This window comes from Armigeres subalbatus, chromosome 1, assembly GCF_024139115.2.
Source record: "Armigeres subalbatus isolate Guangzhou_Male chromosome 1, GZ_Asu_2, whole genome shotgun sequence".
In the NCBI taxonomy this organism is placed as follows: Eukaryota; Metazoa; Arthropoda; class Insecta; order Diptera; family Culicidae; genus Armigeres; species Armigeres subalbatus.
In genome coordinates, this window is record NC_085139.1 from 167,900,330 (window position 1) to 167,913,652 (window position 13,323).

At 42.0% G+C, this 13,323-nt stretch overlaps 1 protein-coding gene and 1 long non-coding RNA gene across 4 annotated transcripts in view; one reads left to right on the forward strand and one right to left on the reverse strand.

The window, feature by feature from the left end:
- Window positions 1-13,323, forward strand: part of LOC134205521 (lachesin-like) — a 171,914-nt gene that overhangs the window by 43,113 nt on the left and 115,478 nt on the right. For all 3 annotated transcript variants that reach the window (XM_062680802.1, XM_062680804.1, XM_062680803.1), the window contains one exon: window positions 953-1,038. The gene's annotated coding sequence lies outside the window, so the exon portion shown is untranslated. The remainder of the gene's footprint in view (window positions 1-952; window positions 1,039-13,323) is intronic.
- On the reverse strand, window positions 4,771-5,711 carry LOC134208299 (uncharacterized). Its single transcript, XR_009978605.1, has 2 exons — window positions 5,498-5,711; window positions 4,771-5,438 (listed from the first exon to the last, which is right to left on the reverse strand). It is a non-coding gene; the product is annotated as an uncharacterized LOC134208299 (long non-coding RNA).

The window sequence follows — 13,323 nt, forward strand, 5'->3', positions numbered from 1 at the left end:
TCCGCAGCGTCAACAGAGCTTGCTTCTGTCAGGGCCTTTGCAGTCCCATTGCTTGTGCCCCGGTTCCAGGCACTTGAAGCAAACTTCGGGTTGCTCATATATACCCACAGGGCATACCGACCACCCCACCTTGACGCTCACTAACTTGACTACCTTGGAGGCGAGCCTGTCAGAGGCGGAAAGTCTCTCAAATAAAGACAAGAAAATATATGAGCCCCTCAAGCATTTCGGCATAGTCACTGCTGCCCTTAATCCAGTTAAACGTTTACTTGAAAAGATTACTTAGTGGTTTACCTTATTCAGGGCGAACTCGTTCTTCAAACAAGCGAGAAGTCTACTCGTTTTATTCATTTGCAACAATCGCATGCTTTAAACCATGTACCTACATATATCAAATAGTTGTCATATCAATAACACCAAGTTTAAAAGTTTCAGAACAATCATTTGAAATCATGTTTTGCGAGCAAGGTATGAGTTCACTATATAATTGGATAATTGTATTCAAGCTAATTGCAATCTGGGTGAGCTAAATGCGGTATCGCTTATAAAAAGGCGATGTCTTATTCCAAAACGACTGGATGCACTAACTGACATTTTATTTTAAAATGATGAGATAAGAATAGCTATAAGAACTCACCCGTTAATCGATTCTTTATACCACTGTCTTCCACCAATATTCCATAATTTAGAAGGTGCTTCAGCAAAATCAACATTTGCTCCATTTCGTAAATCTATCGGGAAGACTGTGGAAGAACCGGAAGACACTTATTAAATTTTAATGCTCCTGACATCCTTCGCTATGATTGTCAGCCACTGTCTCGTCCTTTTTCGGGATTTTGCACTTCTCGTCCCCTCTTTGTAAACCAAATACTACGAATCAGATGTCATCATGTAAAAGATAGACCACCACGCTGACGACATTGTCACGGCTTTTCTCTTCTCTTTTTTACAGTAAAAAGGCAACTTCTAGCTAGAGGATCCATCCGTCGGATTTTTTCCTGTTCTACAAAGCTGTGAACCGGAGAGGAAAATTCAAAAGTAAGTTAATATTTTATTATTACCAACTTTAATGCCATCAGACTACTTAGGCGACGATGGAATACGAATCGGTAACACAACCGCAACGAAAGATGGCACAGCATAAGCCCGCAGCAATAACAATCAGGAGATAAACATCACTGTGGAGTGATTTCACAGTGCATGGCTTTGGGAATGTGTTGTGTTAGTATAAAAGTGGCGTCTAGAAAAAAAAAAGCATATAGGTACTTTTGCTTTTGTTGGCCTTGGTTGTTGGATGGTTTCCTTTTTACAAACAAACATTGTATGGTAGGTCCTTAAGGAACGTCTAAATTTGATCATTCATGGACAAGTTCCAAACGATGAGCGGAATTACGTCAACTTTTGCTATAATGTTTCACTTGCAAACCGTCGGCTACGTGCTAATATTATATGCTAATCGAATAATCTACGCAAGTTATCAAAATCTTTCAAACATGTGTATTCTAATTCCAAGTCCCGGCGGTTAAAGCTTGCAGCTAACCTTAATGTGACTTGAACGTCGTCACAATTGCCTCAACACATCCATTTATCGCAATTGAACTGAAATAAAGCTCAGTGTCACGACACTGTGTGATATTAGTACTAGTTGTAAGTTTGTACTATATTTAATAATAAACTATTTGCTTGAGAAGCAGCTTGTCACAAAACATCGCAACGCGTATTAGATACACATTATATGTTCCCAAACTTGAAAGAAGCCATACGATAATGTTCACTCTTCACGCTATCGAAGCCTTCCGATTTCCATTTTTGCTCTTCAACAATCAACATCCATTCACTCCAACAAATATTATGATTACAATAAGTCAACTGGTGCGCTGTCATCGGTATCGTCCTGACTCAGAAGAAAGCCTACAAGCATTGGAGAAAATTAGATGCATCATCTCTTTCGTGCATTATGAAAAATAGTATTGTATAACGGCCGTTTGAGCTCATAGTAAAATCTAGCCAATTTCAATAGGAAATAATGAGACTGGATTCCCCGTCGAATGCAACTTGTTGCGAGTAAATCGAATAAGGATATGTGCCTAAAAAGTGAGTGAGCTTTTTTTCGCACATATATACTCTCAGACAGAAATTAATCCAATTCGTCGAGCTGAGTTGATTGCTGTATGAAAGTCGACACTTCGGGCCTTTTATCAGAAATTCATTTTTGAAGTGCAGCCTTTTCGTTACCACCTTCAGGGGTGACAATGGTTCTGGGGGGTGAGAATGGGTCATCGGTCTCACCGACAGTCAGGAGGTCTGACAACAAAATCGTTCAAAAAGGTCTTTTATATTTTAGTTTGCTTTCCCTCAGATACAATCTATCTTATTTACAAGGATTCTAAGTAGTTGAAATAGTGACCAATTATCACTCCCATTTTACACCCTGGTGTAAAAGAAAGGCAACAAAATATACCAAGAAAGATGCTTTAAGAACTTAAAATTTTGTTCAATTCACTTAATTTCATGTTGTGATGTAGATGAATTTCAAGTTTTAGCGTTTCAAGTATTTTCATTCCGTGCGCTAGTTTTAAATAAAAGTTTAAGTTTAGCCTAAACAACCGACCTCTTCTTTCTTACAATGAACGGAATAAAAACTGAAGAATATAGAAAACAACTCTGAAATCAAGATGCCGTATTTACCAGTGAACGGGACACGTGCTCTTTGACAAAACGGTCTTATGACTCCCCATTACCTTGTGTGGCCATCGGTGATTGATGTAGGAGTAGATCCAACTAAACAGCGTTGGCGATGAATAACAAGGTAAACATCGGTGACTTTAGCAGGATTTGTTCGTTTTCCACTCCGCTTCCATACTGTGTGGGGATAACAAACACATAGGTGACTAAACGATATTTCATCAAGGGGCTAGTTCCTCACTCCTATTTTATGCGATTCCACCGAACGCAGACACAATTGTTTTGACGTAGGACTACGTGTGTGTGTTTTTTATACAGGGTACACTTTGCGATAACGAAAATGGAAAGGCGTATAGTAAATGTGGCATGATTCGAACATTAATTTCAAACATTGTTCAAACAATGCAGATTTAAAGCTTTGACATGTAAACATTTTTTTTAATGATTTACAGTTTTTGGTGAACCACCCAATCCTGTTCGTTCATCATAATAGGCACAGACATCAAATTCGTGAAACTAATGAATCTTGCGTGAATCTAGCGGGTAAGCCCGGGGCTTCATCGGGTCATCTGTATTGAATCAATTTGAATTGAAGCTCATATGACAAACTAACAAAAAAAATCTTACAATTAAAATATTGGCATATACATTTTTGCTAGATTTTAATACAAGAAGTGTGAGCTTTTTATACAGAAACTGCATTCAAACAATCCAAAATTGTAATATTTCAAAACAATACCTGTTAACAATTCTGTTAAAAACTGCCGAAATTGATATGCCAAAATTTTATGCAGTTTTTGTATGGTTCTTACACTGCACTGTATTAAAATATGCCGTCCGCTGTTTGGGTGCAGGGCTCTTATTACTTTTATGAACATTGTGAGTTGCTTCCAGTTTGGTACAAAGCGTGGTTGACCTGGTCGATCAATTGATCTGAAATCCTGAGCGATTTGGAGAAGTTATAACATCCGTTGTTACGCGCGGCGTACCTCAAGCTAAACCCGTTGTTACTCGAGGCGTCAGCGCTTTCTTACCTCCAATGTTTTCTCGCCGTATGTTTCGTGTTGCATACCTCGATTCCAGTCAGTTTTTCGCCACGAGATGAGCCGACCTAGGGCCGAAAATCTCGTTAATAAAGACAAATAATAATAATAATACCCCTTTTAGACGAGGTCGCATACACCCATGCAGGACCTGTCCACCACAGCGAATGGCTGACAAAGTCTTGCGGGGAAACGCCTCGAGAAGCATAGTTTGCTGGATTTTCTTTGGATGAGACGTGCGTCCAGTTCTTTTCTAAGCAAGATATCTAAAATCGAAGAAGTTCTTTTGGCTACGTATTCGACTTGCGGGGTGATCCGAGAGCCACTACAGTAGAATGATAGAATCCGTCCAAATAAATCGTTCGGAACGTTCGAAACGAAACGTATTGAAACTTGACGAATATAAGCTACATTTTTTCACAGCGAGTAGTTCCATTGACCATTCCACGTCAATTTCCGCTTATTGAATAATCTTCACACACCCTAGCTCCTGATACTCCGCCGGTAAGGATACGTAGCGTTGTTCGAGGCCACTGTCGTTGTAAAATTTGCGTTCCATGAACCTTAATTGTCTGGTAGTAGCAACCAGAGAATTTCCAAGCCTGAGCTTTGAATCATCTATTGTAGATATTCTTAACCTGGGGTACATGTACCTCTGGGGTACCTCTGATGGATGGATAAGACCTTGATGGACCTTGGATAAGAATGCGTAATGGTGGACGACAGTTCCAATAAAAATTAAACGAATGTTGCAAGCTCTTAGCATACAACAGCTTAAGCGCCACTCTCGGGTTGGAGAGACTGCTGATGCTGATCTAGAGGCCCGGCTTGAGGCTCTATCCAAGGCGGGTTAATAATGCTCAAACACACCAGTCTCAAGAAGCGTATACGAAGGGCAAGTTGAACTCTAATAATTAACTGAATATACGAACCAAAATCCGAAAAGAAATCAAAACTATTCAAACTATCAGAAAAAACCACGACTAAAACCCGATCACCCAATGTGAAAGCATCAAACTCAACAAATTTAATAATGTGCAACTAGTTTAGGATCACAAAGTATTGTCTACGTGTATTCATGTTCTAATCCTAATCTAATGGTGACGTCACGCTTTTATAATTTATAATTACTCTTCGAACTTATTATCTAACTTTCTGACCTGATTACGGTGGGCATTTGCTTACTGCGTTCCTGCCTTTCCAGACGTTTCCAACGCTGGCCGTTCTTTGTGGCCGGTGACCAATCCGTTCCCCAGGGGGGGCGCGCAACTAACCCGATCGGCTATCGGCCGCTAGTACACGTGGACCCCGTCGTGCTGATGCGTAGAGCAACGATCCGCAACAAATTCACTCTGCCTGGTGTTCACACCACTGCCGTATGGATATTTGGCTCAGTGTTCTTGCGACGATAAAGGTGTTAACCGTTGCCTACATACGGGAGCTACGTCGAACAAACGGTAGCTTTGCACGTGGGTCGAGCTTTCACGGTGTGGCGAGCGGGGTGGTTGGCTTGGTTGACAAATGTGGAGAGTTTGGCGATAACACCGGCAAGGTGAACGGTGGGCCACGGGCTGGATGGTACAAAAGTGCGGACGCTGGGAAAAGCTTCACAGGGCTGGTTTCTCCTCGCTGTGGAATTCTATAGCGTGCCCAGGTTAGGGTGATTCCGTCACTCCTAAACCAACACCCACGTTGAACGGTGGGTGATATCTGTTCAACGGTCAGAATACTTTACAAAGTGCACCAGAATTTAGCAAATAAAACCTTACCCAATTCAATCTTCGATTATTCACAACTTTAACTCGCTTTCACTATACCATAGGTACAAATCGATCCTAGGCTGTAATTGGTTTTGTATAATTACAAATTGCGAATTATAATTTTGGGTTTTTGTTTTACCTAATTTGCTAAATCACTACTCTCTGCGAGTTATAATATAATCTATAAACTTTTATTCACGATTTTTTTAGAACGTTTTTTTAATCTGGCGCACTACAACACTATTCAACATACTGAGAAGATGGTCCACATTCTAATGAAATCAAAAAACCCTCGCTAGCTCTTCTGAAGTCAAACAAAGCCTGTCTGGCCTTGGAGCCTGAATAATTTTCAATTCTCTCTTCATTTAATTTCGTATAGGGACAACTTGAGTTCATTTCATATATATTTTTTTTAACTTGCCCATCTTTTTCTAACAAAAATAATTGCCTCCCGTATCCGTAATGAGATCAGCGTGGAACTCACTAATATTTATCGCGAGAGCTTATCAGGGATCTCTTCGGTTACCAAGAGCGAACGAAAGTCGTTGCAACAAGAGCGTGAAACATGCTTAGCAATGAAACATTCATTAAATTATAAACGTGAATTCACAATGTTCTTACAAAAATATTGGTACAGTTTTCGTAATTGCAGTATTTTTTAATGCTTAAACTTTGTATTATATATAAATGCATGATGATCAGTAAATCAAAGATTTTTGTCAAAAGGAGCAAAAGGACAAAATGCCGAAATAACAAATTTTGAAAATCTTTTATGTAATCTACCTTATTGAGTCAAAATGTTGAATGAGATGTTGAAAGTAAGTCATTTTGACAGACATGAAGGCCCTTTATTTAAAAAGCATAGTACCCAGTCAACACAACATCGTATATGATGTCACATAAGATGCTAAAGTGTAGGCCATATAGGTACTTTCCCATACAATACGCACTTTAGCATCTTATGTAGCATTATATACGATTTTGTTCGGGTAGCTTCATTGCAAGAGGCTTGGAAGCCTCCTCCAAAGTATCATTTGCTGGGTGAAGGCATAGTTCTGTTGTTCCCTCTTCGGGAATGTGAGATCCATTTCAAGGAAGGAAGAAAATAAAAAAAAACGTAATCAGAAAACATCACCTTCAACCAGTAGTGCTGCCGAATATTTGCAACTCTGCTCGGAAGCCTCCTTTTACGAGGTTAGGAAGCCTCCTTTCAAGAAGCTTGAAAGCCTCCTTTCAAGACGCTCGGAAAACTCCTTTCAAGAAGCTCGGAAACCTCCTTTCAAGAGGCTCGGAAACCTTCTTTCAAGAGGCTTGGAAGCCTCATTTGAAGAGGTCAGGAACCTTCCTTTCAGGAGTTTAGGAAGCCTAATTTCAAGAGGTTAGGAACCCTCCTTTCAAGACGCTTGGAAGTCTCCTTTCAAGAGGATTGGAAGCCTCCTTTCAAGAGGCTCGGAAGCCTCCCTTCAAGAGGTTCGGAAGCCTCCTTTCAAGAGGCTCGGAAGCCTCCTTTCAAGAGGCTCGGAAGCCTCCTTTCAAGAGGCCCGGAATCCTCCTTTCAAGAAGCATGGAAGTCTCCTTTCAAGAGGCCTCAAGCCTCCCTTCAAGAGGCCTCAGATGCCTCCTTTCAAGAGGCCTGGATGCCTCCTTTCAAGAGGCTCAGAAGCCTCCTTTCAAGAGGCCTCAGCCTCCTTCAAGAGGCCCGGAAGCCTCCTTTCAAGAGGCCTGGAAGCCTCCTTTCAAGAGGCTCAGGAAGCCTCCTTTCAAGAGGCTCAGAAGCCTCCTTTCAAGAGGCTCAAGCCTCCTTCAAGAGGCTCAGGAAGCCTCCTTCAAGAGGCCTCAGGCCTCCTTTCAAGAGGCCTGGAAGCCTCCTTTCAAGAGGCTCAGAAGCCTCCTTCAAGAGGCCTGGAAGCCTCCTTTCAAGAGGCCTCAGGCCTCCTTTCAAGAGGCTCAGAAGCCTCCTTTCAAGAGGCTCGGAAGCCTCCTTTCAAGAGGCTCAGAAGCCTCCTTTAGAGGCCTGGAAGCCTCCTTTCAAGAGGCTCAGAAGCCTCCTTTCAAGAGGCCTGGAAGCCTCCTTTCAAGAGGCTCAAGCCTCCTTTCAAGAGGCCTCAGGCCTCCATTCAAGAGGCCTGGAAGCCTCCTTTTAGAGGCTCAGGAAGCCTCCTTTCAAGAGGCCTCAGAGCCTCCTTCAAGAGGCCTGGAAGCCTCCTTTCAAGAGGCCTCAAGCCTCCTTTCAAGAGGCCTGGAAGCCTCCTTCAAGAGGCCTGGAAGCCTCCTTCAAGAGGCCTGGAAGCCTCCTTTCAAGAGACTCAGGCCTCCTTTCAAGAGGCTCAGCCCTCCTTTCAAGAGGCCTCCAGCCTCCTTTCAAGAGGCCTCAGGCCTCCTTTCAAGAGGCCTGGAAGCCCCTTCAAGAGGCCTGGAAGCCTCCTTTCAAGAGGCTCAGAAGCCTCCCTTTCAAGAGGCCTCGGAAGCCTCCTTTCAAGAGGCCCGGAAGCCTCCTTTCAAGAGGCCTGGAAGCCTCCTTCAAGAGGCTCAGAAGCCTCCTTTCAAGAGGCCTGGAAGCCTCCTTTCAAGAGGCTCAGAAGCCTCCTTTCAAGAGGCTCAGGAGCCTCCTTTCAAGAGGCTCAGAAGCCTCCTTTCAAGAGGCTCAGAGCCTCCTTTCAAGAGGCCTGGAAGCCTCCTTTCAAGAGGCCTGGAAGCCTCCTTTCAAGAGGCCTGGAAGCCTCCTTCAAGAGGCTCAGAAGCCTCCTTTCAAGAGGCTCAGAAGCCTCCTTTCAAGAGGCCTGGAAGCCTCCTTCAAGAGGCCTGGAAGCCTCCTTTCAAGAGGCCTGGAAGCCTCCTTCAAGAGGCCTCAGAGCCTCCTTTCAAGAGGCCTCAAGCCTCCTTTCAAGAGGCCTGGAAGCCTCCTTTCAAGAGGCTCAGAGCCTCCTTTCAAGAGGCCTGGAAGCCTCCTTTCAAGAGGCCTGGAAGCCTCCTTTCAAGAGGCTCGAAGCCTCCTTTCAAGAGGCCTCAGCCTCCTTTCAAGAGGCCCGGAAGCCTCCTTTCAAGAGGCCTCAGAGCCTCCTTTCAAGAGGCTCAAGCCTCCTTCAAGAGGCCCGGAAGCCTCCTTTCAAGAGGCTCAGAAGCCTCCTTTCAAGAGGGCTGGAAGCCTCCTTTCAAGAGGGCTGGAAGCCTCCTTTCAAGAGGCCTGGAAGCCTCCTTTCAAGAGGCCCGGAAGCCTCTTTTCAAGAGGCCTGGAAACCTCTTTTCAAGAAGTCTGAAAGTCTTCCTTCAAGAGGCCTGAAAGTCTCCTTTCAAGAGGCCTGGAAACCTCCTTTCAAGAGGCCTGGAAGTCTCCTTTCAAGAGGACCGGAAGCCTCTTTTCAAAAGGCCCGGAAGCCTCCCTTCAAGAGGCCCGGAAGCCTCCTTTCAAGAGGCTCAGAAGCCTCCTTTCAAAAGACTCAGAAGCCTCCTTTCAAGAGGCTCGGAAGCCTCCTTTCAAGAGGCTCAGGCCTCCTTCAAGAGGCCTCAAGCCTCCTTTCAAGAGGCTCAGAGCCTCCTTTCAAGAGGCCTCAAAGCCTCCTTTCAAGAGGCTCGGAAGCCTCCTTTCAAGAGGCTCGGAAGCCTCCTTTCAAGAGGCTCGGAAGCCTCCTTTCAAGAGGCTCGGAAGCCTCCTTTCAAGAGGTTCGGAAGCCTCCTTTCAAGAGGGTCGGAAGCCTCCTTTCAAGAGGCTCGGAAGCTCGAATGGGCAAGGTTCAAGAAAAAGGTTGAGAACCACTGATCTATTGGTAAGCGCACGATAATGTAACCTTTCTCATAACGCGAGATGGTGGGCTTGTAGCCCTCAACCACCTTTGTTTATCTTTAGTGAGCTGATAGAGACCACGGAGGTCTTGATCTTCGCAAAACAGCTACAGAGTTAAGTTGACATCAGCCTCTGGCGGCTACACACATTCTTCATCAGCAACTGTACTAATACAGTGACGTTCTAAATACTCACGATTCTCTAATGTGAACGTATACTATAGAAATGGATTGCTGATTTGACTATGCATCCAATTTGGGAATCTCGAGCTCATTCAGTAGCCGCTAAGTTGCGAAGGCCGACGGAGGTCCATCGTAGCTTAGTTGGTTAAAGCACCAGTCTAGCGTACTGAGGGTCGTGTGCTCGAGTCCCGTCGAAGGGAAAGTGGTTTTCTCCAATACATTTTTTAAATCAACATCTTCCACATAATTTACATATTCACATATTAGTTTTCATAACATTGTAAATTAACGTCCAAGTCGGGTGGTTTAATCTCCGGAAATAGGCAATTAACTTTGACTGAACTGATCATTGACCTGTTCAGATTCTAGAACCGTCAGGAAGATGTTGCCCCAATAATAACGTCCATGTATCGGCTAGTTGCAGACATACCAAATACGACATATTTAACACATTGAATCGTTGAGGGTTGCCTTCAGTTTAGCCAGCATGAAGGTTTGTGTATCGAAATTTCTTGCTTCCGTGGTGTAATCACTAGTCTGCCGTAATCTGAAAAAGTGACGTATGCGCCAAACTGCAACAAAGAGGTTTTCTATTTTTCTGTTGAAGAGCTCGATGTGTGCATTCGGGTTGGTTCAATAATCCTTCTATGACATGTAGACTTACGAACGGTAAAACCAGAAACTAAGCCATTGTTGATACATAGGGGGAGATCCCCCAGCGCCAGACACCTCTCAATACCGAACACTTCTCAAAACGACACTATCGGAGGACCCCACACCATCTTATGTAGTACAAAGGAAGCTATTGAAAATCCCTTTACCTGCATGGAATATCAAATCCTCATATTGTAAAATTTGTACAAAATCCTCCTATTGTGATCAAATAGCCATTCTTTACATCTGTTTTGTAATACTTACTTCAATTCAATTGTTCCTCCTTATCAAGGTATCAGAAAGCCACAGAAATAAGCGGAAACAAAAAATAAAGATATCATTGAAAAAGGTGGGGATGTTGAGTAAGATGTAAGAAATTTAGTGGAAAGTCAAATAAGCTCTACTAACACATTTAATTACTACAATTCAAAGTAAATGGAAAATTACTATTCTACTTGATGTATTTACTCATGTAACAGGAACTTTGTCATATTTGAACATGATGCAATAGTGTCCGGTACTTAAATACTCATGAAAGCTGAACGCCTGTTAGCTAGCAACATATGGGTAACAACGCACCTTGCGTCCGCTTTACTGTTTTTGGTATGGACAGTGCGTGGAACGGAAATGTGTGGAGGTGCAAGGTGCATCGTAGAAAATTATTGCGCAGGCGTTTTGCGTTGTTTGTTTTTTTTTTAAGTTTCAAAAATCTCCTGTCTGTTATTTTAATATCTAATTCCAGATCTAATTTCTCGTATATACATATCATCCACGATAGATATGAAGTAACCCCGAGAAATTGTTTTGTTTCTAGGGGTTTCTTTGTTCACTTGATCTAGTAATAATGGTGTTTCTGAATCTTAATATAGCGTGATTCAGAAACTGTGAATTTTACATGCAGCGAGTTACTAGATACACTGCACACGTGCCTAATATCTCGCAAGTTCACAATCCACGTGCTATACATTTACACAGTCAAGCCTTTCAGCTACTTGAATACCATGTGAATTCCAAAGCATGGCAAAGTTTTGTTGCTTCAGTTAAGATCTAAGAATAGAAATGTTTCAACTTGTGTTGCCAATCACGATTATTCAACTTTTATTTTTATTTTGATGACCACGTGGTAGAACCTACCATTACTTCCGTAAGCTTCCTACGGGTCAATTTAAGAAGTTGAAAACTTTTTGGAACACCCCCTCCCTCTTGAACACCCACTGGCTGCTTACGTATTGGTATCTGGTTCGAGCAGTATCAAGTCATCAATACAACCGGCACGAGGCACAACGGAAAGAAGAGCATCGATAGTGTTGGCTGCGACTGAACGGCATGGAAATCAGCAAGTTGTGCCGCTCTCTGTAGTGGTAAAACGGTACATTGGATCAGCAGCATCGAAATCAGCATCGTCGCATTCACACCGAACACCACGGAGAAGAGATCTCTCGGTTCGCTATTTTTATTTTTCAATTTAAATTATTTGCAGCTCACTAGACATGTCGTCGGCAAGAATGGTACGACGACAAAAGGCAAGTACTGAAAGTGATCCGAGGAAATGGAAAATCGGGTTTGTCTTCGTAGCTCCGACTGGGCTGTATGCAGCTATTTGAAATGGCCCGACAGCAGACAGCTGCTGTTCTCCGAGGATTTTTTTTTCAGAATTCGAGTGCTCGACAGTTCGGATTTTATTTTGGTTGTTGATGTGTTGTTTCCTTGACGATACTACTTAGAACTGGTTAAATTTTCAACAGGATGTAAGATGTCTAGCGGGAAAAAGGAGTGAGATATTATGCCTAAGAGCTCTCCATAAAGCATGGGAAAACTATTGGTGTATGACATCCATTCACGGTCCATGTATCAAAATCAAGCTATGTCTATCGAGAAAAGCCGAAAGATTTAATTATCTCATGTATTTTTTAACTATATGTAATATTTTAGTTAAGTGCATATTTTGTTCAGCAAATTTTGTTAGACAACTTTGTTAAGCACAGACCAGCAATTTGAAACTTGTTAGTTCCAAAAACATTTTTCAAATCATTCGTATCATCTTGATTATTTTCTTCTAGGGAGTTATTGCAAAACAGAATTAGATATTTTGTGCGAATTTCTTTTTACTTAATCAAGTTTAAACAAATTTACAGCAGTTTATTTTAGTGGGAATCAATAATTCTATTTTTGTGGTATATTTTTAGTAAAGGATGAATAGTTTATTTTTTAATCGTTAATGTATTCTTACAGACAAAATCCTAATGGAAAAAGCATCTGCGTACTGCTTTTCATCGACAAGGACAATACTGTGTACGGACAATATAGCAGAGTTTGGCACTGCCATCGAAGGCTTTAGAACAACAACGATTGTTGTTGAAGTGCCATCCCAATGGACACCGTCAGTTGGCGCTGTGGTGATAATAATTGATGACACAATAACAGTGCATTTACACTTTATTAAAACAGCATAATTGCGGAAATAGGTTCCTGCTCGTATTCAAACTCTTTTCAGTATCAACTGGTCGGCCGTTGGTAATGCAAAACACAAGTGGCAGAAGTCTGATGCTTTTTTCACTCTACTCTACTACTCTACTACGTATATAGTTTGGTAGGTCAACAGTTCGATCCAAATGCTCTGTGTGCAATGTTTGCGATTATTACATGCATAGTTGACCACGACATGATGATATTACGACATTTGCATCTGCTTACTGATATAACAATTAGCATTTGATTCAAATGGGTGTTAAACGTTGCTTTGCTGCACAGTAGATAAATATGATACAAATTGGGTTATAATATATGTGGATGACAATCACTTTGAGCAGCTTCAAGCGATTCAACCACGGGGTAAAACTTGCATAAAAAAGTTAGAATGTGTTCTTAAATGTCGATATAACACCTCAAGGTGGTGATAAACAATACTTGGTCTAAAATTTTTAACTACAAACACGTACCAAAGAAGGAAATATGTTTGAAAGTATGATGAGGAACAGAATCGAAGCTTATCAAAATGAGCGACAAATATGCAACTGAATATAGAAGAATTTTGCGATAACCCTTCTATGGGGCAGGCAGCACCATCTCAGAATCGAATGAAACTTGGTGGTCATAAAGATATGGTATTTCTACTTTTTTTTTTCAAAAATGGTCAAGAGTAACATTTGATGAGGGCCTAATTTTTTTCATTGATTTTTTTTTAAATCAATACGGACGCAATACGGATCTTTTCAAAT